This window comes from Primulina tabacum, chromosome 3 (genome assembly GCF_025594145.1).
Source record: "Primulina tabacum isolate GXHZ01 chromosome 3, ASM2559414v2, whole genome shotgun sequence".
Lineage (NCBI taxonomy): Eukaryota > Viridiplantae > Streptophyta > Magnoliopsida > Lamiales > Gesneriaceae > Primulina > Primulina tabacum.
The window spans coordinates 23,783,568-23,809,754 of record NC_134552.1 but is presented as its reverse complement, the minus strand read 5'-3'; the positions used below and the strand labels follow the sequence as shown (position 1 = coordinate 23,809,754).

The 26,187-nt window shown below is 36.9% G+C and overlaps 1 pseudogene; it reads right to left on the bottom strand.

Moving 5' to 3' along the window:
* Window positions 1-24,811, bottom strand: part of LOC142538604 (uncharacterized) — a 65,792-nt pseudogene extending 40,981 nt beyond the window's left edge.
* Between the last annotated feature and the right edge of the window lie 1,376 nt (window positions 24,812-26,187).

Genomic DNA, 26,187 nt, shown 5'->3' with positions numbered 1-26,187 from the left:
TCGTCAACGATAATTTGTGCGTTATACACACAAAAGTACGCCATATACTTTCCTTTACTCATCATCACACCATATTATGTATTTATTCATCAACTGTATGAAAATCAAGTGACACTTTTTATGTATTTTAGTTTTTGCACAACACTTGAATTTTTGAAACATGTTTTTCTTTATGTATATGTTCATGAAGGGGCTGCCATGATTAGGTAATGTTTAAGGGGTGCTTTTTCACAATTTATAGAGGCCTCAGGAAGCACGAAAACACTGCACCCGATAATTGATTAAGCTGGAACCTAATTTGCTTGATATTGGTGTCAAGGGCTCGGGTTAAGGGCTAAGCTTTGCACTTCTCGGCTTGGGTCATGGCTGGGTCATGGCCTGAGTTATGGAAGGAGTCCTAGCCATGCTAGGACTCAAGAAAAGCGGCTGGGGAGGAGTCCTACCAATCTAGGACTCCACCCGCGAGCCAACGCGTAGGGGCGGGCTCATGCAGCAGCCGCGCAGGGATGACAAGGCTCGGCCAGGGGGCTTCGGGCTGGGCTAGGTTAGGTCCTTAGGGTCCTAAGAGGGTTAACAAAGGCATGGGCTCAGGGCGGGTCCAGTGGCTAGAGTCATAGGCGTGAAAAGGGAGAGTCCTAGTGCAACATGGTTTTCGGCCGGTCGCTGCTTCTGATTTGTGGTTTTGGTTTTGAGCTTGGGGTCGAGTCCTAGAGGTTCTAAGGGCCCAGTAGGGTCCATAGAGGGGCTGGTTCAAAGTTGGCTCAGGTGGGTGTGGTTCGGTGAAAAACGATTATGGCTCGAGGGTTATTAGCTTGGTTCGAATTAGGGTTTCAATGAAGAAAAATTCGAAACATGGCTCACGGGGGTCGAGTCATGGCTCACGGAGGCTAATTAATTATTAAAATTCTATGTTTTTACGTTGAGAATTTTATATTAAAGTTTGGTTTAATTGAGGATTAAAACACATTAAGAATTAAAAATTAACGTTATTAAAAAGTCTAGAATTTATGCTAAATAAAAATACAAGAAAATTAATTTAAGTTTAAATAAATATTGGGGATGGTATGGAGTCAATGGAATTAAGAAAATGTCAAAAAAGTTAAATTTTCTGTCTAGGGGTAAAATGGAAATTTTACACCCTAAAATTAGTATGTCATGGCAGTGTCCTGAAGGCTGTTTTATATGTTAATATGATTATGTTGCATGTTTATAGAATTTTATGATGATGATAATGTCAAAAGACATGTTGCATGCTTAATTTAAAGGAAAAACGATATATGCATGTTTAATTTTTACAAGTGATGAAAATACGAAATGTTGAAGGAAGTGAAGTAATTGTGACTAATACGATGATACGATGATATGTTAATATGTAGTTCAAGGCTCAGTTGACTGGTGAGAGTGTCGCTGATGTCCCCGTCGCCCAGTACTGTGGTTACATGTAGATGGATCAATCGCCCCAATAAGAATACGAATACGAAAGTCACAATTAACGATCTGAATTCAACGAAATGAATACGTATATTAATATGATGAATACGAATATGTTTATAATGAATATGAATAAGTTTTACGATGATATAAAAAAGATTATGGAAAATTTTTATGTTTAAGTTTATGCATCATTATGAAAATGTTATTTGATTTAAAAGTATTTTCACTGTTGCATGTGATCTATAAACGTAATTTTTTTTATCAAAATTATGGGTTGCTGAGTCTTTAGACTCACTAGGTGTGATTGATACAGGCGATTATGATAATAATAATAATGGAGGTATTGATGGTTGATCTGATTGGACTAAAGGTGCACATAACCCGAGCACCTGCACTAGTTTTCCGCACTAGACTTATGATTATACATTAATTTTTTTTAGGATTATGTTAAATATATTTTTGCTCTTTATGATTTTGAGTGGTTTTTTAGAGGTTGTTTGTTTTAGCAATTTTACTAAGTTAGGATTTGAATACGATTGACGATTTTACGATTTAAACTTTTTCCTTTGATTTTCAAGTTTAGTAGTTGCTTTATTTATAAAAGGGTGCAAATATTTTACATACATATTTAAGTATTTCGTCCAAATCATTGAGTGTTTAAAAAAAATTCTAGTACTTTTTAAGAAAACGAGTAGTGGACGTTTCAGTTGGTATCAGAGCAATGATTCCTGTAAATGGTTGTGCCACCATCAGTGCTGGAAGCTCAGTCGTCAAGCTTCAGTCTGTAATTTTAAATGTTTTAAAATATTTTTAATATTACCACCTACATGTTTACATGGTTCATACGTTCAAGCTATATGTTTAAACACGTTTTGAAGTTAAATGACATTTATGTTTAAGTTTGCATGATAAATTATTTTTACGATTAAACCTGCAGGGTCGCATGATTTTTTTTTTTAATGGTAAAAGACTATATGATTTAGAACTTTTATGCATGTTACGATATGAAATAAAAATTATTATGATTTTCATACATGCTGGCTTCGTAGTGGAATTGGACATGTTTAAGAATTTGGTTATTGGGTGTTAGGAAAAGTTGAAAAAGAATTGAGTATATTGATCTTTTGGTTTTAGTACTAATGTTATACTTTTTTGGTCGCAAGTTAATCATGAAAATTAGGAATGCTTTTGGGACTTGTAGATTTTCTAAGAAAATGCTTATGATTCGTGGTTACTAGTTAAGTTAATTTTTGGGAATTACACATAAGGAATAATGATTCTAAGATTGCAACGACTTTAGAAGTATAAAAATGTATAAATTGGGATGTTAGGTTTTGATGGAAATGTAAGAATTCTTTTGAAAATTGATTTTAGGTTTAATAAGACTAAGATTATCGAACGTTATGTTACGGGAAACCTTTAGAATGGAAGTAGGGATGCCAAGAACTTATGGGTTAATTGTAGAATTTTTGAAATTTAGGACCAATTGGATAATTTTCGAGGAAGTTAAGAATTTATTTTGTAATCGTTAAGGAATTTGGGAACTATTTTAGCAATACGAGAGAATTGAATGGTTTAAATGATAGAAATTTTCGATTATTTAGACTTGAAAGAATAATTAGAACCTTGAAATATTTTGGTTATAACGTTATGGGGAATGTTAATCAAGGTGTATTGTAGGTTGAATCGATATTAGGCTTGAAATTCTAAGAGTTGATAAGTGTGTTTGGGATCATAATGTGGAAGTATGATAGGTTGTTGAACATTTTTTGTATAATATAAGGAAAGTATTATACAATAAGTGTGGACATCCATTTTGAATTTCGGGATTGTAAGAAAATCCGAAATTCGAGGTTATAGAAAAATAGAACTAGGTCACCATGGGTTGTTATAAGTTGAGATTCACAAACGAGAATTTAGAAGCGTATATTATTGGGATACTAGAATTAAGAATCTAAACTTTTGACTATGGAGGGTAAGCAAATTTCGAGAACGAAATTCAATTTAAGGAGGGGAGGTTGTAATGTCCCGAAAATTCGAAGGTCCACATGAACCACGTGCATGCAAGATTATCAACTTCTTATGTATTTTAATTGCTTAAATGGATTATGTGGGATATGTTTATATGATTTTATAGTAGTTGTCTACTTGAATGCATTAAAACTTTATTTCTAAAGATTATTCGAGTTGCGATCGAGGAACGGATACCGATAGTTGAAAGATGGGAAATGTTTTTATTAAATAATTGGTTTTAATTATTTAAAATAGGGGTGATCATTTTTATTATTTTTTAAAATAAGAAGTTTTGAAGTAATTTTATATGTATGGATATAATTTTTACCGGTATACGATTTTCAACAAAAATACAAACGTTTTAACAACCCGTCTAATAATTTCACAAACTTTGTTAAACAAAATAATTTTATTAAGCACTAATGGGCTTATTGGGACTAACTAACCTAGTTAATTGGCCTAAGCTACCATTAGTATTTTATTTAGTATTTAAAGTGCAAACTCACCCCATAATTATTCATAACTCATGCCTCCCTCACCCAACAAATTCAAGGACTCCTTTTTCTCTCAAACTCAAGGCACACACAAGAAAAACAAGGAGAAAGTTTCGAAAATTGTCAAGGAAATTCAGCCAGCGCCCTCTCGTCATCGTTCTTCAATTCGTCAAAGATAATTCGTGCGTTATACACGCCAAGGCATGCCATATTATTTTTTTTACTCATCATCACACCATATTATGTATTTATTCATGAACTGTATTAAATTCAAGTGACACTTTTTATGTATTTTCGTTTTTTCACAACACATGAATTTTTGAAGCATGTTTTGAGCCAAAAACTTGATGTATATGTTCATGAAGGGGCTGCAATGAGTAGGGACCATTTAAGGGGTGCTTTCACACGATTTGTAGAGGCCTAGGAAGCACGAAAATGCTGCACACGATAATTGATTAAGCTGGAACCGAATTTGCATGATATTGGTGTCAAGGGCTCGGGTTAAGGGCCAAGCTTTGCATGGCTCGGCTTCGGTCACGGCTGGGTCATGTCCTGAGTCAGGGAAGGAGTCCTACCATGCTAGGACTCGAGACAAGAGGCTGGGGAGGAGTCCTAGCAAGCTAGGACTCCATCTGAGAGCCAACGTGTAGGAGCGCTCTCATGCAACAGTCGCGCAGGGAAGACAGGGCTCGGCCAGGGGGCTTTGGGCTAGGATAGGTTAGGTCCTTATGGTCCTAAGAGGGTGCACAAGGGTATGGGCTTGGGGCTGGTCCAATGGCTAGAGTCCTAGGAGTGAAAATGTAGAGTCCTAGTGCGACATGGTTCTCGGCCGGTTGTTGCTTCTGATTTGTGGCTTCGGTTTTGAGCTTGGGGTCGAGTCCTAGGGGTTCTAAGGGACCAGTAGGGTCCATAGAGGGGCTGGTTAGATGTTGGCTCAGGTTGGTTTGGGTGTGGCTCGGTGAAAAACTATTATGGCTCGAGGGTTAATAGCTTAGTTTGAATTAGGGTTTCAATTAATAAATATTCGAAACATGGATCACGACTCGAGTCATGGTTTATGAGGGATAATTATTATTAAAATTCTATGTTTTGTTAGAAATTTTATATTAATGTTTGGTTCAATTCAGGATTAAAACGCATTAAGAATTAAAGATTAATGAATAATTAAAAAGTCATGAATTAAAGCTAAATAAAATACGGGAAAAATAATGTAAGCTTAAATAATTATTCGGGATGGTCTAGAGTCAACGAAATTAATAAAATGTCAAAAACTTGAAATTTTACGTCTAGGGTAAAACGATAATTTTACACCCGAAAATTAGTAAATGTCATGGCAGTGTCCTAAATGTTGTTTTATATGTTAATATGATTATGTTGCATGTTTATAGAATTTTATGATGAACGATAACATTAAAAGACATGTTGCATACTTGGTTTAAAAGAAAAACGTTATATGCATATTTAATTTTTACAAGTGATGAAAATACGGAATATTGAAGGAAGTAAAGTAATTGTGACTAATACGATGATACGATGATACAATGATATGTTAATGCGTAGGCCAAGGCTCAGTTGACAGGTGAGAGTGTCGCTATTGTCCCTCCGCCGCCCAGTACTGTGGTTACAAGTAGATGGATCGATCGCCCCAATACGAATACGAATACAAAAGTCACAATTAACGATCTGAATTCAACGAAAATGAATACATATATGAATATAACGAATACGAATATTTTTATGATGAATATGAATAAGTTTACGATGATATTAAAATGACTATGGAAAATGTTTATGTTTAAGTTTATGCATCATTATGAAAATGTTATTTTACGTAAAAGTATTTTTACTGTTGCATCTGATCTGTATATGTATGATTTGTTATCAAGATTATGGGTTGCTAAGTCTTTAGACTCAATAGGTGTAATTGATGCATGTGATTAGGATAATAATGATAATGGTGGTATTGATAGTTGATCTGACTGGACTGAAGGTGCACATAACCCGATGACCAGCGCTAGTTTTCCGCACTAGACTTATGATTATACATTATGATTTTTTTAAAGATTATGTTAAAGATTTTTTTACTTCTTTAAGAATTTGATTGGTTTTTGAGAGGTTGTTAGTTTTAGCAATTTTGCTAGGTTAGAATTTGAATACAGTTGACGTTTTTATGATTTAAACTATTTCATTTGATTTTCAAGTTTAGTGGTTGCTTTATTTCTAAAAGGGTAAAAAAAAATTTACATAAATATTTAAGTATTTCGTCTGAATCATTGAGTGTTTATAAAAAATTCTAGTACTTTTTAAGAAAACGAGTAGTTGACTTTTCATGAACAGTTTGTCAAACTCTGAACTTATAATTTCCAACAATTTCCCCCTTTTCTATATTTGACAAAACTTAGAATTCTGAATTGTTTATCGTATTAAGATTTTTTGAAACTGATTATCTGAAAAACTGATTTTTTGAATTAATTGACATAGATTTTCTGAACTCATGTATAGATAAAATAATTATTCTGAAATGTACAGATTCATATATAAATAAGAATGAACTTTTCATTAATTTTTAAAGTGGTAAATACAGATTCGCATAAACATTTCAAAATAAAAAAGTTACAGAATATTAAAGCTTTTTTCAGACTGTATGATTGATGTCAGACTCTTCATTTCTTGGATGTCTTGTCAGCTGGCCCTTTATCAATTGTACTATCTGATTCACTGCGTTTTTTGCTAGTTTCTAATGTCTTCTTCTGCTCTTCCCCCTTTTTGTCAACACCTGTCGCCTTGGAAAATAGGGGGAATGCTGAACTTACTTGTGCAGATACTTCAGCTAACTAATTTTGCACAATATCAATTTCCTTTGACAAGATTGTGTGCACAAAATCAATCCGTTGGTTGAGTAGTTCCTGGCAGGTGACTAGTTTTGGTGTCGTGACTACTTCTCTTTTCATCTTTTCAAAAGTGGTGAATAGAGTAGACACGTCCTTGATCAGTTTCTTTAATTTCTTCATGGTGTGATCTTTGAGCATATCAAAACTTAAAGAATGGAGCAGTTGAGTCAACTTGACTAGAGAAACTGTAGACCCAAGATCTTGCAAAATGGACATTATATTCTCAAGCATTACATCTGTTTTAATCGGCAGTTTAGGAGAGAAGTTTTCAGCAATATCTGGGGCTTTCCCTTTCCCTTTCTCACTGATATTGACAGTTGCTAATTGTCAAGGCTAGCATCTTGGTCCACATCGAGCAACTTCATTTACAACATCTTCTTGTATAGAAATACTCTGAGGTTGATCTTGATGAACAGTAGATGCACTTGGTTACTCATTAGTCTTCAATCCAGCAGAAATCAGCTGTTGAAGGTTTCAGGAACCACCAAGGTGGTGGAGATAATTTCTCTTGAATTTGATAGTTCCTGGACAGTTGGCTTGATTTTAGCAGCATTTATTTGTTCAGTTATTATCTCAGCTACAGCCGCTGGTTCAGTTACCGCCTCCGAAACTTGTTCAGCAAAAAATTGTTCAATGGTCTACTCTTCCCTACACTCTTGCTGAACATCTTTAGTGCCTGATAGCAAGATCTCATCCAAATTGGCTAAATATAGTTCTTCATCTGTGTACGTGGTGAGTGGAGTTTCTTGTTCAGAAACTGGTAGAACAATGATGATAATAGAGGTTGAAGGTTGAGCATCCTAAGAGAATGGTTGAGAAACTATAACGTACCGTATTTTTGAACTACTTGAAATTTGTGGAAAAAAAAATCTCTTAAATAAATAATAACATTTCGAATAAAGATAAAATAAATACTCGTCTAAAATATTTGGAATAAAAATAGTTAAAACCAAAGTTTGCAAAAAGGTAATTCGTTTAAGCATCGTAAAATAAACTTATTAAAATCTGAGCATTTGAATCAACATGCATAAATCTTAAAACATATGTGGTCCTCGGGTTTAGCCTCCACGCAGTCTGAGCCAGCTCACTGGTCCACACCTCTCGACTCCTCATACTCGTCCTCACCTGCATCGATCAAGTCTAGTGAGTCTAAAGAGTCAACATGTATAAACTGGGAATAACTAGCAATACATAATAAAATCACATGCATATTAAAGTAGGACATACATACTGAAACTTGAACGTACTTACATAAATATAGACGTGCCATCATATCGTAAAACTTTTCATAAACATACTGGCATCATACATAATTGAACAAGCATAACATCATTTTGTGTAGAGATATCTTTCAAAGCAAGTGACCTGTAACAAAATGCGCCTGATCAGACTAAACTACATCACTGGACTGGCAGGGATGTCCACTAGCACATACATGAGATCCTCAGTCATGCTTTACCGGGTGTATTTGTCACTGTTCATGATTTACAGCTTCCAATTCTGATCTAAACTCGGTCATGCTTTACCGGGGTGGAGAGGTCATCGGCCACGTTCACCGACTTCAAAACCCGTTCATATTCGGTCACAATACATTTAGCATACCTCAAAAATAAAACATTTTCTTTTGCACGTCGAACATACTTAATGTAACGCCCCGAAAATTTAAAGGTCCATGCAAACCACATGCATGCAATTATTAAATTCCTTTGTGTTTTAATTAAATTGTTCTAATTGCATTAATTAATTATGTTGTGCATATTTGCATGTGTAAAATATATTTTTCTTCATGGTTGTATTAAAATGTATTTTTAAAGGTTATTCGAGTTACGATCGAGGAACGGAGACCGATGGCTGAAAAATAGAAAATATTTTTATTGGTCAATTGTTTTTAATTATTTTAATTAAGGGTGATACTTTTTATTGTTTTTTAAAATAAGGGGGTTTTGAGGTTATTTTATATGCCGGGACGTAATTTTTATCGGTGTTAGATTTTCAACAAAAATACGAACGTTTTGGCAACCAGGCAAATAAATTCACAAATTTATTTAAACAAAAACTTTGTTAATATTTTATTAAATTCTAATTAAAAATAATGGGCTTAATTTAGAGGCTTATTAGGTCTAAAGCCTTTTTATTATCTAATTAGTTATTTATTATTATATAAAACTTGAAAACCCTATACCTAGCAACTTAAGGAGATCGGCCACCCTATTTTAAAAATCGGAAAAACTCTCCCCACCCCTCTCATATACACACGGCACACTTGCATAACACGTTCAAGAGATTTTCGAAGGTTCAAATAGAAAGCTAGCCAAGGTGTCCTTCCGTTCTTCGTCGTCAACGGATTTTTCGAGCGTATAAAACGCAAAGGCACGACTATTCTTTCTTTCAAACCATCAGCACATCATATTAATTGTTTTATGCATGAAAAGTTTGCAAAATAAGTGACACTTTATGTAATTTTTGTTTTTGCATGTAACATGAAATTTTCAATTAAGATCTTTGATCCAAATTGTGTTGTTTATGTGCATAAAGGGGCTGCCATGTCTAGAAAGTGTTAAGATATGGTTTTACATGAATTTCAGACTCTTAAAACATCACCTAAACCACACAAACGAATCTGGACACAAACAACATGCAATTTGGTGTCATGGGAACCAAGGGGGTTCGGTTTTTATGTTTCAAGGGCGGGGCTTGGTGAGGTTGGTTCCAGGGGTTGGCCAAGGTCACGAGGGAGTCAAGGGAAGAGTCTTAGCCATGCTAGAACTCGGGCTAAGGGGCTGGGAGGAGTCCTTGATAGCAAGGACTCCTACCCGAGATGTAAAGGCACGTATTTCGTATTCATATTTTAGCGGAATTATTAAAAATTTTCTAAATAAATAATTATCTTGCCTTATTTATAAAATAAACATGTAAATAATTTTAACTTTAAAATAACAGCGGAAGCAAATATTTTTTTTAACCAACAATTTAAAAATAATCCAACGTAAACAACAATTTAAAAATAATCCAATGTATTAAAACTGAGTTTGAATAATAAAAGGTGCATAAACTAAAACATGAGGTCCTCGGGTTACTACTGCTGCCACAAGATTGCTCACTGGTCTACGCCCTCCGTCTCGACCTCATCAGTACCTACAACAATCAAGTCTAGTCAGTCTAAAGACTCAACATGTATATATCGTGAATAGCAAGTAAATATATCATAAAATCGCATGCAACGTAAAAATATGGTATCGTAAAGCGCATGGTGAAAATCGTATCATGAATAATTATAACTACGTGCATATCTGAAAATCATACGTAAAAGCTTTGCTCCATAGAGCTCTGTCATATCATATCATAATTTTCTAGTAAAGATAATGTTTCTAAGCAAGTGGCCCATGACATAACGTGAGCGCCTGATCAGACTAAACCACAGTATACTGGGCGGTAGAGATCAATCACAGCCCTTGGACTGGATGTTCGTACCTATACATAATCATAAACCGGTCGTAAGTCACCGGGCGGAGAGGTCCTCGGTTGCGCCTACCGACTTCAAAACCCATAAACGTAAGGTGGCCACAAGACATATAGCATATATCTCAAAAATAAACATTTTAAATTTTTATGCACATAATATAATTATAACCTTATTTTTACCGGATGAGTTGGATCGTTCCCAGGCTTGCTGCGACATACTACTATATGTGACACATGCAATAAATCTTAACTTGAAAAAATTTTAACAATAGAACCAAAAACGAGACGATTCGGACCAACAACTTGATTTTTAACCATGGCTTTGTACCAACCCAAACCAACATTAAACCGACGTTTAACCATGATTAAAAATACCCCAAACATATTGAAAAATATGCATAATAACTGTAAAACACGAAAATAGGTGAAAGGAATCCAAAAACATAAAACACTCTTTCGAGAGTCATTTTGGCAACTTTCACCGTAAATTCTCGTACGACCTCTAAACTCGACCAAATCATGAACGACCAAAAACATGACTTTCCTAACTCATTAAGGTAGTTTCCTGTCCATGGTCATAGGCTAAAAGCCCACCAAGAACTCACACAAGCCTTCTGAATCGGACGCACAGTTGCTGTCAAATACAGAAATTTCATTAGCAGCCATGGTGTGTGCGTGAGGTATATATATGAAACAAATGGCCGTGGGCTTGAACCATCAACCAGAGACTCATACCAACATCCTAATGCATGGCTTGGACCGTGGCTAAGGGCTAAAAGCCAACCATAACCCAAGCAAACCTCTAGGACAATACCAATCTTCTACCAAGAGCACTAATTCTGTGCAGTGGAATGTATTGAGTTGTTTTGTCATCCTAGATCGTTGCAGTGGCTACGTTATCAACCATGGCTCGATCTAGAAATGATGAAGTGTGGAATGAACCATGGCTATGGGCTAGGAGCTAACCATCATCCATACAAACACTAAAAACCGAAATCCACTAGCACAGGAAATGAAAAATTCGAAATATTTTGATGGATCCGTGAACCAAGCTTGCAGAGGACACCTTGGTCACGTCCTAGACATGTTAAGGGAGTGTTCTAACCATGGCTACAGTCTCTAGAACAGCCAAAATTTGAATACACCCGTTAACCATTCAAAGAACCAAAACCGAGACTCACTTCTGCACTTAAGAAAGATTTTATTGTCATTTCTGTATTTGTGAGGTTATGGATGTAAACCAATGGACCAATAACACCCTAACACACTCTAAATTATGCCTAAAAGAAGCCTTGTGTGCCTGGAAACGAAGCAACTCCTGAAACCAACAAAAAAACCAGCAACCGTAAAGCACAAACAAGAAGCCGAGATGCATGTTTTGAGGTTTGAATAAGTTGCTGTCATATTTCGTGTTGTCACTTGATTCCTTAACATATATTGAATTAAAATACTTATTATGACTTGATTGAAGAGCAAAGGAATAATATATACATGCCTGGAATTTGTTTTGACACAAAAACAAATCAAAACGACAATACGACGCGACGGAGTCGGAGTTGGCTTTTCCTTCTTGTTTCTGCTGTTGTTCTCTCGAATTCAGCAGCTGGTTCTTTCTGATATTTCGAATGTAAGGGTGTAGTTGATGTTAGGGAAAAAGGTGTATGATATAGGAGGTGTTAAGGGGTAATAATATGCATTTAGTTAGGAGTTACAAGTCAAGGAGTGGAATGGTTTTGAACGGATTCTTCTTCTCTTGTTGCCGTTGCCTTTCACGACTTTTTGGTTAGCTGTTCCCTTCTGATTTTTCGAGTATATTAGTGTAGAATATGTAAGTATTGAAGATGAATGTTATAAGTGGGGATTAATGGGTCTTGAAGTGCATTTAGTTGAAGGTTACAAGTGAGAATTTGAATTGTTTTTGAAATATTTTCCTTTCCCTTAGCTGCCATAGCTTTTGTTCTTATTCTTGTTGCACGTATTCTTTTATTTGCTGGCACAATGGATTGAGGAAGGATTAAGGTGTATTATTGTGTTTGAATTCTTATTACTAATTAAAGAATTAAAATGAGAAATGAATACTCCATGATGTGCAATTAGGAGTGGTTTGAATGGAGAGTTACAAACTCTTTGAAATATTATAAATTTTGAGTCAAAATCATTATTAATTTGCATGGTATATTATTATTTTAAATCTTGTATTTTAGCTTCTTAATGTTTTAACACCCATTTGAACCTTTTTGTAAATTAACACATTAATTTAGACTACTCTTGCATGGCTTTGTATGGCTTACAATTTTTAAGTATTTAAATACTATATTTAAATTTCTTGAATATATTAAACCTAAATTAATTCATCCTTATATGTTTACACATTTTAATTTAAGCTTTAATTAAATATTAACCTAAAGAACTTATTTATCAACTTCGCTCTAATTAATTTATTAAATCCTAAGGACATTCTTTTTCTTTAAATTAAATTATTCTTTGACTTAAATTAAATTTAGGAATATTTTCTTATTATTAATCTTATTATTAATCTTATCTCTAATCTCCAAACTCCGGTCCGACCTCGCGTATTTATCCTGAAAAGATAAAACAAAACATCTATCTTTAAAATGAATAATCATGACTTAAAATTATTAAAATAAATCAAACACTTCATATTTATATAAAATATTCATTTTTAATTTAAATAGTAGTAATTATGCATGGGTTATACGTAATCTGATTTTCGGGTTCTACAACTCTCCCCCCCTTAAAAGAATTTCGTCCCCGTAATTAAAACTTACCGAATAACTCGGGATAACGACTCCTCATCTCCGGCTCAGATTCCCACGTAGCTTCCTCCTCCGAATGATTGAGCCACTTGACTTTCACTAGCTTGACCATTTTGTTCCGAAGCCTTTTCTCTTGGCTGTCTAGGATTTGCACTGGTCTTTCCTCATAAGACAAGTTAGGAGTGAGCTGTAACGGTTCAAAGTTCAAGACATGCGATGGATTCGCCATATACTTTCTCAACATGGAGACGTTAAACACGTTGTGTACTCCGGCAAGATTCGGCGGAAGAGCAACACGATAAGCTAATGTCCCAACTCTGTCGAGGATTTCAAATGGTCCAATGAATCTCGGACTGAGCTTTCCTTTCTTTCCGAACCGCATGACACCTTTCATCGGTGCTATCTTCACGAAAACATGGTCACCAACAGCAAACTCCAGATCTCTCCTCCTCTGATCCGCATAACTCTTCTGTCTACTCTGAGCAGTACTCATCCTATCACGGATCTTGACCACTACATCAGCAGCCTGCTGCACAATCTCCGGACCCAATTCTGCTCTCTCCCCTACTTCATCCCAATGAATAGGCGATCTACACTTATGACCGTACAGTGCTTCATATGGAGCCATACCTATAGATGACTGAAAACTGTTGTTATAGGTAAACTCCACTAATGGCAACTTTGATTCCCAACTCCCGGAGAAATCAAGAACACATGCACGAAGAAGATCCTCCAAAATCTGGATAACTCTCTCGGACTAACCATCTGTCTGTGGGTGGAAAGCTGTACTAAACAACAACTTCGTACCCATAGCTGAGTATAGACTCTTCCAAAACGATGAAGTGAATCTAGGATCTTGGTCAGACACGATAGAAACGGGAATACCATGAAGTCTGAGGATCTCCCGGATATGTAACTCTGCATAATGGATCATGGAGAAAGTCGTCTTAATAGGCAAGAAATGAGCTGATTTTGTAAGACGATCAACAATCACCCATATAGCATTCGACCCTCTGACTGACTTCGGCAGACCGACAACGAAGTCCATGGTGACATTCTCCCACTTCCACTCGGGAATAGGAAGAGGCTTGAGCAAACCTGCTGGTCTCTGAAGTTCCGCTTTCACTAGCTGACACATCAGACACTCGGATACAAATCGTCTGATATCCCTCTTCATTCCTGGCCACCAATATAATAACTGCTGGTCTTTGTACATCTTCGTACTCCCAGGATGAATAGAGTACGACGACATATGGGCCTCAGATAAGATATCATCTCGAATAGTATCGCTGCTCGGAACCCACATTCTGTCTCAATATCTGACAATACCGTCTCTAACTGTGAACAAGATACTGCCCTTGGCTTCATCTCTCTGTCTCCACTTAGCCAGCTGCTCGTCTGCTAACTGCCCACTGCGAATACGGTCTAGGAGAGAAGACTGAATCGTCAAAGTAGATAGACGAGGAACTCTACCTCGAGGATATGTCTCTAAATCAAACCTCTGCATCTCAAACTGAAGAGGTCTCGAAACCACCAAATGAGCCATCCCTGCTACTTTCCTGCTCAACGCGTCTGCAACTACATTAGCTTTGCCAGGGTGATAGCTAATATAACAGTCATAGTCTTTCACTAGCTCCAACCAACGCCTCTGCCGCATATTCAACTCTTTCTGTGTAAAGAAGTATTTGAGACTTTTGTGGTCGGTGAAAATCTGACACTTCTCTCCGTACAAATAGTGTTTCCAAATCTTCAATGCAAATACTACGGCTGCCAACTCTAGATCATGGGTAGGATAATTCTTCTCATGAATCTTCAACTGACGAGAAGCATATGCTATCACCTTCCCATGCTGCATCAATACTGCGTCTAACCCGAGTTTCGAAGCATCGGTATAAAGAACAAAATCTCCTGGTCCAGAAGGCATGGCTAACACTGGTGCTGAAATAAGAGCTTGCTTCAATGTATCGAAGCTCTTCTGACATTCCTCGCTCCATACATACTTAACATTCTTCTTCGTCAATGATGTGAGTGGAACTGCGATGGAGAAGAATCCCCGAATAAACTTCCGATAGTATCCTGCTAGCCCAAGGAAACTACGGATCTCTGATGCATTTTGCGACACAACCCAATCTCTGACTGCTGCAACTTTCGCTGGGTCTACCTCAATACCGCTGCTAGAAACGACGTGGCCTAAGAACGCCACTTTCTCTAACTAGAACTCGCATTTGCTGAACTTCGCGAATAGTTTATGCTTTTGTAAGGTCTGCAATACTGTGGTCAAATGTCTGCTGTGATCCTTTTGATTCTTTGAGCAGACAAGAATATCGTCTATGAATACTATCACGAACTGATCAAGATATGGCTGAAATACGCGATTCATGAGATCCATGAAGATTGCTGGCGCATTCGTCAAACCGAACGGCATCACAAGGAACTCAAAGTGGCCATAACGAGTCCTAAAAGCAGTCTTGAGAACATCGGCGTCTTTCACTCTCAGCTGATGATAACCAGAACGCAGATCAATCTTGGAGAATACTGAAGCTCCCTGCAACTGGTCAAATAAATCTTCAATCCTCGGGAGTGGGTATTTGTTCTTCACTGTAACTCTGTTCAACTCCCGTAGTCAATGCAGAGCCTCATCGAACCATCCTTTTTCTTCACAAATAAGACCGATGCGCCCCATGGCGAAAAGCTCGGGCGAATGAACTCCTTGTCAAGAAGTTCCTGAATTTGTTTCTTGAGTTCTGCCATCTCTGTTGGTGCTAATCGGTATGGTGCTTTCGATATCGGTGTGCTACCTAGCATAAGCTCAATAGAAAATTCCACCTCTCGCACAGGTGGTAAACAAGAGACGTCATCAGGAAAAACGTCTAGAAAGTCCCGGACAATAGGAACATCGGATGCTGACTGTTTGGGCTTCTCGGGAACAGATACAAAAGTAGCTAAAAATGCTCGGCACCCTCGGTGCATGAGTTTCCTAGCCTAGACATAAGGTATTAGACGCGGTAAATTAAAATACCTATCTGGTTCGAATAAGAATTGTTCCATCCCAGGCGGTCGGACGAGAACAGATCTCCGCTGGAAATCAATCAAAACTTTGTTCCTCAATAACCAGTCCATCCCTAGAATGATATCAAATTCTGGCATCGGCAGAACGGTAAGATCCACATACACAAGATTACCATGAAGTTCAAGGTCTATATCTCGGATCACATTAGTAGCTGTCATCTCCTCTCCTGAAGGTAATGCTACTGAATACGCTATGTCTAGCCCAATTGTCTTGATCTTGAGAGAATTTGCAAAGGTTTCTGAAATGAACGAATGAGTAGCCCCTGAATCTATCAAGGCTTTCGTAGCTTAACCGGCTATAAAGATTCTCCCTGAAAGATTGGAATATTATGCTAAACCCAATAGTTTTACAAGAACTATGCTTATAGACATGCAAAGGTCAAAATTCTTCTAACCTAAATTCCCGTAGCTAACACTGATTAGAACATGCAATCCTATCATACTTCTAAGTTCAAAATCTTAACCCAAAACATTAAACTTCAAATAAAACTTAAAGATTTAGGATACTTGTCATGAGCATCATCTCCGGGTTAGTCTCCGCAGCATGTAGAGCAAAAACTCTGCCTTGGGTAGGCAGATTCTTCTGAGGGCAATTCTTCAATATGTGGTCGGTACTACCACATTTGTAACACTTTCCCGAACCATACATACAAGTCCCAGCATGACGACGTGAGCACTTGACACAGACTAGATACTCCACTGTCCTCGAGACTGCTCGTCCCTGCTGTTGCTGCTGCGGCCCTCTGTTCCTGGGTGGACCACGGAAAGGTCTCTTATTCTGATGCTGCTGCTGAGGGGGACGATGTGGTGCCTGAAATGGTCGTTTACTATGGCGATCGCGCTCAGTATCATTCTGGTCTTGCTCTGCCGCTAGCGCTCTGGAAACAGCAACATCATAGGTTGTAGGGCCAGCCACCCTAACATCACGGCGTAAGATCGGCCGTAGACCATTCAGAAAATGCCTCAATCTGGCTCCATCATCGTTAGCAATTAGGGGTACAAAATTACATCCCCTCTCGAACTTACGGATGAACTCCGTAACAGTCAAGTCTCTCTGTCTCAGGGTCATGAACTCCGTGGTCAACCTCGAACGCACCTCTTCAGTAAAATATTTAGAGTAGAATACCTCTATGAAGCGCGCCTAGCTCAAAGTAGTCAAATCCAAAGCCACTGATGCTCCTTCCAACCATAGGCGAGCGTCTCCTCCGAACAGATAGGTCGCACATTGAACCCTATCTCCATCTTCAAGCCCCATAAAATAAAAGATAACCTCGAGGGACTTAATCCAGCCCTCGGCAGCCATAGGATCTGAAGTCCCTAAAAATTCCTTCGGTCGCATCTTCATGAACCGCTAATAGATAGCCTTCGGCCCCGTCTGTCTGGCTCCCACTGCATTGTTCCCCGCAAACTGTGCGAAGAACTGAGTCATCCCAGCTAGCATCTGGGCATTCATGTCTGGTGGAGGGGGTGGTGGTAAATCTCTCTCCTCGTTCTCCCCTTGTCTCTGATCCTCACCGTCCTCATGACGGCGCTCATCATCACCTCTCGGGCGTCCAACACGACGTCTAGGAGGCATGCTGTTCCATAATTATAACCCATACGTAACCAACATGCATAATTCCACTATTTCTTTAAATTTAAATAAATAATGCATAATCGTAATCTTGACATAAAATCTTTCATGCAATCATGATGTAAAAATATTTCAAGCTTTAAAATAAATGCGTAATCGTAAAACTTACAGACCGAAGACGTGATTTCATGAGCTTCTCGAAAGCAGTAGTAGTACAACCCTTTACAAGATCATTGGCTCTGATACCAACTGTAAAGGCCCGTATTTCGTATTCATATTTTAGCAGAATTATTAAAAATTTTCTAAATAAATAATTATCTTGCCTTATTTATAAAATAAACATGTAAATAAATTTACCTTTAAAATAACAGCGGAAGCAAATATTGTTTTTAACCAACAATCTAAAAATAATCCAACGTAAACAACAATTTAAAAATAATCCAACGTATTAAAACTGAGTTTGAATAATAAAAGGTGCATAAACTAAAACATGAGGTCCTCGGGTTACTACTGCTGCCACAAGATTGCTCACTGGTCTACGCCCTCCGTCTCGACCTCATCAGTACCTACAACAATCAAGTCTAGTCAGTCTAAAGACTCAACATGTATATATCGTGAATAACAAGTAAATATATCATAAAATCGCATGCAACGTAAAAATATGGTATCGTAAAGCGCATGGTGAAAATCGTATCATGAATAATTATAACTACGTGCATATCTGAAAATCATACGTAAAAGCTTTGCTCCATAGAGCTCTGTCATATCATATCATAATTTTCTAGTAAAGATAATGTTTCTAAGCAAGTGGCCCATGACATAACGTGAGCGCCTGATCAGACTAAACCACAGTATACTGGGCGGTAGAGATCAATCACAGCTCTTGGACTGGATGTTCGTACCTATACATAATCATAAACCGGTCGTAAGTCACCGGGCGGAGAGGTCCTCGGTTGCGCCTACCGACTTCCAAACCCATAAACGTAAGGTGGCCACAAGACATATAGCATATATCTCAAAAATAAACATTTTATATTTTTATGCACGTAATATAATTATAACCTTATTTTTACCGGATGAGTTGGATCGTTCCCAGGCTTGCTGCGACATACTACTATATGTGACACATGCAATAAATCTTAACTTGACAAAATTTTAACAATAGAACAAAAAACGAGATGATTCGGACCAACAACTTGATTTTTAACCATGGCTTTGTACCAACCCGAACAAACATTAAACCGACGTTTAACCATGATTAAAAATACCCCAAACATACTGAAAAATATGCATAATAACTGTAAAACACGAAAATAGGTGAAAGGAATCCAAAAACATAAAACACTCTTTCGAGAGTCATTTTTGCACCTTTCACCGTAAATTCTCGTACGACCTCTAAACTCGACCAAATCACAAACTGCCAAAAACATGACTTTCCTAACTCATTAAGGTAGTGTCCAGTCCAAGGTCATAGGCTAAAAGCCCACCAAGAACTCACACAAGCCTTCTGAATCGGACGCACAGTTGCTGTCAAATACAGAAATTTCATTAGAAGCCATGATGTGTGCGTGAGGTATATATATGAAACAAATGGCTGTGGGCTTGAACCATCAACCAGAGACTCATACCAACATCCTAATGCATGGCTTGGACCGTGGCTAAGGGCTAAAAGCCAACCATAATCCAAGCAAACCTCTAGGACAATACCAAGCTTCTACCAAGAGCACTAATTCTGTGCAGTGGAATGTATGAGTTGTTTTGTCATCTTAGATCGTTCCAGTGGCTACATTATCAACCATGGCTTGATCCAGACATGATGAAGTGTGGTATGAACCATGGCTATGGGCTAGGATCCAACCATCATTCATACAAACACTAAAAACCGAATTCGACTAGCACAGGAAATGAAAAATTCGAAATATGCACTTGTGTTGTTGTTTAAACCTTTTGATGGATCCGTGAACCAAGCTTGGAAAGGACACCTTGGTCATGTCCTAGACATGTTAAGGGAGTGTTCTAACCGTGGCTACAGTCCCTAGAACAGCCAAGATTCGAATACACCCCTTAACCATTCAAAGAACCAAAACGGAGACTCACTTCTGCACTTAAGAAAGATTTTGCTGTCATTTCATTATTTGTGAGGTTATGGATATAAAACAATGGACCAATAACACCCCAACACACTCTAAATTATGCCTAGAAGCATCCATGTGTGCCTGGAAACGAAGCAACTCCTGAAACCAACAAAAAACCAGCAACGGTAATGCACAAACAAGAAGCCGAGATGCAGGTTTTGAGTTTTGAATAAGTTGCTGTCATATTTCGTGTTGTCACTTGATTCCTGAACATATATTGAATTAAAATACTTATTATGACTTGATTGAAGAGCAAAGGAATAATATATACATGCATGGAATTTGTTTTGACACAAAAACAAATCAAAACGACAATACGACGCGACGGAGTCGAAGTTGGCTTTTCCTTCTTGTTTCTGCTGTTGTTCTCTCGAATTCAGCAGCTGGTTCTTTCTGATATTTCGAATGTGAGGGTGTAGTTGATGTTAGGGATGAAGGTGTATGATATAGGAGGTGTTAAGGGGTAATAATATGCATTTAGTTAGGAGTTACAAGTCAAGGAGTGGAATGGTTTTGAATGGTTTCTTCTTCTCTTGTTGCCGTTGCCTTTCACAACTTTTTGCTCAGCAGTTCCCTTCTGATTTTTCGAGTATATTAGTGTAGGATATGTAAGTAATGAAGATGAATGTTATAAGTGGGGATTAATGGGTCTTGAAGTGCATTTAGTTGAAGGTTACAAGTGAGAATTTGAATTGTTTTTGAAATATTTTCCTTTCACTTAGCTGCCGTAGCTTTTGTTCTTATTCTTGTTGCACGTATTCTTTTATTTGCTGGCACAATGGATTGAGGAAGGATTAAGGTGTATTATTGTGTTTGAATTCTTATTACTAATTAAAGAATTAAAATGAGAAATGAATACTCCATGATGTGCAATTAGGAGTGGTTTGAATGGAGAGTTACAAACTCTTTGAAATATTATAAACTTTGAGTCAAAATCATTATTAATTTGCATGGTATATTATTATTTTAAATCTTGTATTTTAGCTTCTTAATGTTTTAACACCCATTTGAACCTTTTTGTAAATTAACACATTAATTTAGACTACTCTTGCATGGCTTTGTATGGCTTACAATTTTTAAGTATTTAAATACTATATTTAAATTTCTTGAATATATTAAACCTAAATTAATTCATCCTTATTTGTTTACACATTTTAATTTAAGCTTTAATTAAATATTAACCTAAATAACTTATTTACCAACTTCGCTCTAATTAAATTATAAATTTAGGAATTTTATATTAAGGTTTGGGATTTTTTTCGGGATTAAAACACCGTCAAATCAATTAATTAAAGATAAATGAAAAAGTCTAGTTTTAAACTAAATAAAATTATGAGAATTTTAATATAGTCTTAAATAATTATTTAGGACATGTTAGAGTCAAGAAAGTCAAGAAAAAGTCAAAAACGTAATATGTCACGTCCAGGGGTAAAACGTTCTTTTCACACCAGAAAATTAGTAAATGTCATGGCAGTGTCCTAATTGCTGTTTTTATGCTAAAATGATGATTTTCAATGATTATGGATGTTTACGAATTTTGTTATGTCAAGTTATGATTTTTAAATGTTCATGAAATTTTATGGATTTAATTATTGGACATTTAAAAGAAATGGTGCATGCTTGGTTTCAAAAATAAAAACGATACATATACGTATGATTTGTGTTAAGTAATGATAACATGTTGAAGGATGTGAAGGGATTGTGACTAACACGATGATATGTTGGAGATATCGTGAGGGTTATGGTCCCAGTGGGAGCCCGACGATCGTATTTCCTTGGATATGGATATGTATATGTATATGATGATATGTTAATACGTAAGGCCAATGCCCAGTTGACGGGTGAGAGTGTCGCTGGTGTCCCCGCCGCCCAGTGCTGTGGTTACATGTAGATGGATCCATCGCCCAACACGTATATGAAAGTCACAATCAACGATCTGAATTCAACAAACACGTAATTGACATGAATATGAATATGTATATGTTGACGATGATATGTATATGTTTATAAAAACACGAAAATGTTTATGATTTTACATGTCTATGAAAATGTTATTTTAAGTACAATTATTTTTCACTGTTGCGTGCGGTTTTATATGTATTACTCCTTATCAAGAATATGTGTGTTGAGTCTTTAGACTCACTAGGTGTGTTGATGCAGGTGATATTAATAATTATGATGTGGGAGGACTTGATGGGTGATTTTGCTGAACTGTCGGTGCACACAACCCGATGACCAGCGCTTATTCTTATCCGCATTTACGTTTATGATTCATGATTTAAGTTAAAGATTTTATGACTATTTATTTATGCTTTTGAGAGATTTTCGAGAGGTTTAGTATGAGTTATTCTTTTCAAATTATTGTTTTTTAGGTTTGGTAAAATACGTTACGATTTCTGGTGTTGACTATTCCTTTTGGATTTTCAAATACTAGTTGGAGGGTTTATTTTATAATGTGCAAAAATATTTTTATGTATATTTATATGCATAGGCCGAAAGTTTGAGGGTAAAAAAAAAATTTATAGTACTTTTTAAGACAACGAATAAGCAGACGTTTCACTTAAAAACGTCGAGGGCTTCGTTGGAATGCTCTGGACATGCTGTCCTAACCACAGCAGCAAAGATTCAGTAGATCCCAACGAAGTCTGCAACTAAAACTTGAGAAAACGTGAAGAAAATGCCCAAATTTTCACAGCTTGAGAGGTTTTACGATAAAAATAATATCTCTCTCATTTCTTATCAGAAAAATTATGAATTTGCTATCAGATCAAAGATAACATAGAGTACTACAACTCTTATGTTGAAATTATTTCCAGAAAAACAATCTATAAGTCGCAGAATTCAAAATAACAGAGGGCGACGGGTTTTGTGACACAAAAATTTCATAGCTTGAGCAGTCCCACTAGAACGACCATAGCTCACTCGTTTCTTGTTCAAGAATTACAAGTTTACTGTCAAATAGAAGGTATCAAATAGTACTATATTTTATATGTTGAAAGTGTTTCCAGAAAATCCACCAAAAATGCACAGTATTCAAAATTACAGCAAACTCGATTTTTAAGCTCTAAAAATTGTTTCAAAATCGATACAACAATTTTTGCCCAAACTTTGAATAACATTGATGGATTTTTGTACACAATAAACATCAAAACATATATTATGACAAGATCGATGCAAAAACGAAAGAATATACATGTCTTTGATGATTTTACTCATGAAACGACGACTATCGAAGCGGAAAAAAGGGTTGATCCGAGACGAATTGTGGCGCGATTTCTTGTTACAAAAATGATCAAGAATTGCTGAAATGATGAAGGAGAAAATGGGGTGGCTGGTGCCCTCCAAGTACCTTACCTCTTCCAAAGAAATGAAGTGGAATGCAACGAAATGTGTGTGTGTGTGCATAGGCCAAGTGTGTGTATGTGTATATGTGCATTTGTGTGAGTGAGTAACGTGTGTGTGTGTTAATGGGTTAGTGGGATTTAAGGGGTTTAATTAATAATTAACTTGCTAATTAAGAATACTAACCCACTATTAACTTTACTAAAAATCGCATAATTTATAATAAAATACTCAAGTGATAGACTTTGAAACTTTAAAATATTAAAAATCACCTAATAATTAAATTAGGCTTTAAAATGCTTAAAGACTTAATAAATCATTAAAATGCAACTTTCTTGACTTAAAATAAAATACCACATTTTAAAATCGCCTAAATCATCGCTGGTCCCTTTTCCTCGATCACGTATCGAATATTCGCCTGAAACGTAAAACTCAAGGAAAATGTTTTAAAATGAATCAAAAAATAGAAATAATTTAAGATAATGCAAATTCATCAACCATGCATCTCTAAAATTATTTTAAACTTAAATAAATAATTTAACAATTAAATAAATGCATAGGTTTTACATGTACTAATTTTGGGCTCTACAATTCCTCCCCCACTTAAATAAATTTCGTCCTTGAAATTAAATCTTATCAAACAACTTCGGGTAGCGACTTCTAATATCTTCTTCGGCCTCCCAAGTGGCCTCCTCCACTTATTGATTCAGCCAATAGACTTTGACCAACGTGGTCACTTTGTTCCGAAGTCTCCTCGGAAGACAGATCTGGAGGAAGCTGCAACGGATCATAACTAAAAACATGCGAAGGATTTGCCATATACTTACTCAACATCGAAAAGTGGAACACATTGTGTACTCCGGCATGATTCGGCGGTAGAGCTACACGATAAGAGAGTGTCCCAACCCTGTCGAAAATTTTGAATGGCCCGATAAATCTTGGACTCAGCTTGCCTCTCTTCCCAAACCTCATAACACCCTTCATGGGTGCTATCTTCAGGAATACGTGATCTCATACGGCAAATTAGAGATCTCTCATTCCCTTGTCAGCATAACTCTTTTGGCAACTCTGGGCGGTACTCATCCTATCTCGGATCTTGATCACTACGTCTGCGATCTGCTGAACAATTTCTGGGCCAAGTTTTGATCTCTCACCGACTTCATCCCAATGAATCTTTGATGTGCACTTCCTTCCATACAATGCTTCGCAGGAAGCCAACTTATCGATGATTGAAAGTTGTTGTTGTAGATAAACTCCACTAGAGGTAGCTTTGATTCCCAATTCCCATCAGTCCAACTGAGTACCGTAAAATGGTTCTTAACTAAGAGTTTCAGTTTGGCATTGTTAAGTCCAAAACTGAAGTGGGTCTGTACAACTCATTGTATTGATCAAATTATTTTAGTGAGTATCTTATCTTTGTGATAGAAGGGGTGACGTATGAGTGTTTGAAATCTTCGAACATGCATAAAATCTTGTGTCTTCTTATTTCAGTTTTTTCTATCTATCAGTAAAAAGAGAAAAGGTTTTGAAAATTTTTAGTGTTTATTCAACCCCCCCTTCTAAACACTTTTTCACCTTTACCCGATCCTATCACATCTTTCTCCACTGTTGGTTCCTCCATTCCCCACAACTAAAGCAACAAAACTAAAAGAAATTAAGATCACTGAACCAGAGATCACATCCTCCTTCTCCAGTATTCCTCTCCTCCATCCTACAGAAAAGGGGAAGTAATTTTTGCTCGAAGATCCACCAAAACACAACAGTGTTCACACTGCCATTGTGCTGATAAGCAAACAAGTCAATGAGAATGTTCGACAAAACATGGAAATTTTTGATAAGTGGGTTTAATTTCGAACGGTCACAACCTTCGACTTGCTTATTCAAACCGACAAGATCAAAGCAGCTACCAAACTTGAACCCTCCATATTGGAATGGACATAAGCATATGATGTTCCAACCACTTTTCTTTGTAGAGACTTCTTGGAATTACAGATGTAGGAAAGTGCTCTCATAGCACTGATTTAATTGAAGAGGAACAACTTTGTTCCTACTTTCCAAACCACAAAGGATGACTCATCTGTCATTTCTCAACTTGAGATGGACGCTCTATCACTCTCAATGATCGTCGATCAAAAACGGTAGGAACTTCAACTGCCTGCGGTTGAAGAGAAAACAAAGTTTGACTCAAACCTGAACATTGATGAAGTTCTAGCACCTGAGACCATCAACGACTTAACTACAAGTCAGATATCACCATCTTCATCTGTTACCACTTTTCTTGTTTCTGAGATATCGGTTGAAATCGCTATGCCCAGTGATGTGGACTACATTCTTCCAACCGCTGAGATCATTAGACAAAGGATGTTCTCATCACGGAGGAAATCTATCAACCAGATGAACCGGTGTCATCGATAGATCTTCAAGAGATCCATGAGGAAGATATATATGTTCAAGAGTCAGACTCATTTGTGCATCCTCTCTCGGTGCATATCGGTATTTCAGAAGCCCATCTTATCTCTGCTGAAGAAGTTGTTCAATCTCTTTCTGAATTTAACCAGGGCACAAATCACATGGAGATCTCTTCTCTTTAAAAGTCTGAATTTACTGATGATACTGCTCAGGTCATTCTCCAATAACCGTTAGTATCTTCACCTGCTATACCCAAGGATGACAGTGTAACTATTGCTTCTCTGCCACTAGTATCTTCTGTTGCTGAGGATCCATCAACCAGTTTGGTAGCACAAAAAGACCTCAGCGAAGCAATCCTTGTTTCGTCTGTAGAATTTTCCACCACGGTTGATGCTTTAGCTTATGAAATCGACGAACCTCAGCCTTCCAAGTCTACCGTAAAAGCATCTTCTTCTCAACCGGCCTCCTTCAAAGCTAGAATACTCTCTTCATCCTATCTATTTGAACCTAAAGAGGAAGAAATTGTGGAAGAAGACAGCTAGAAGGAGATTTTGGATCGTCTGAAGACTATGGATCAATCAATTATTG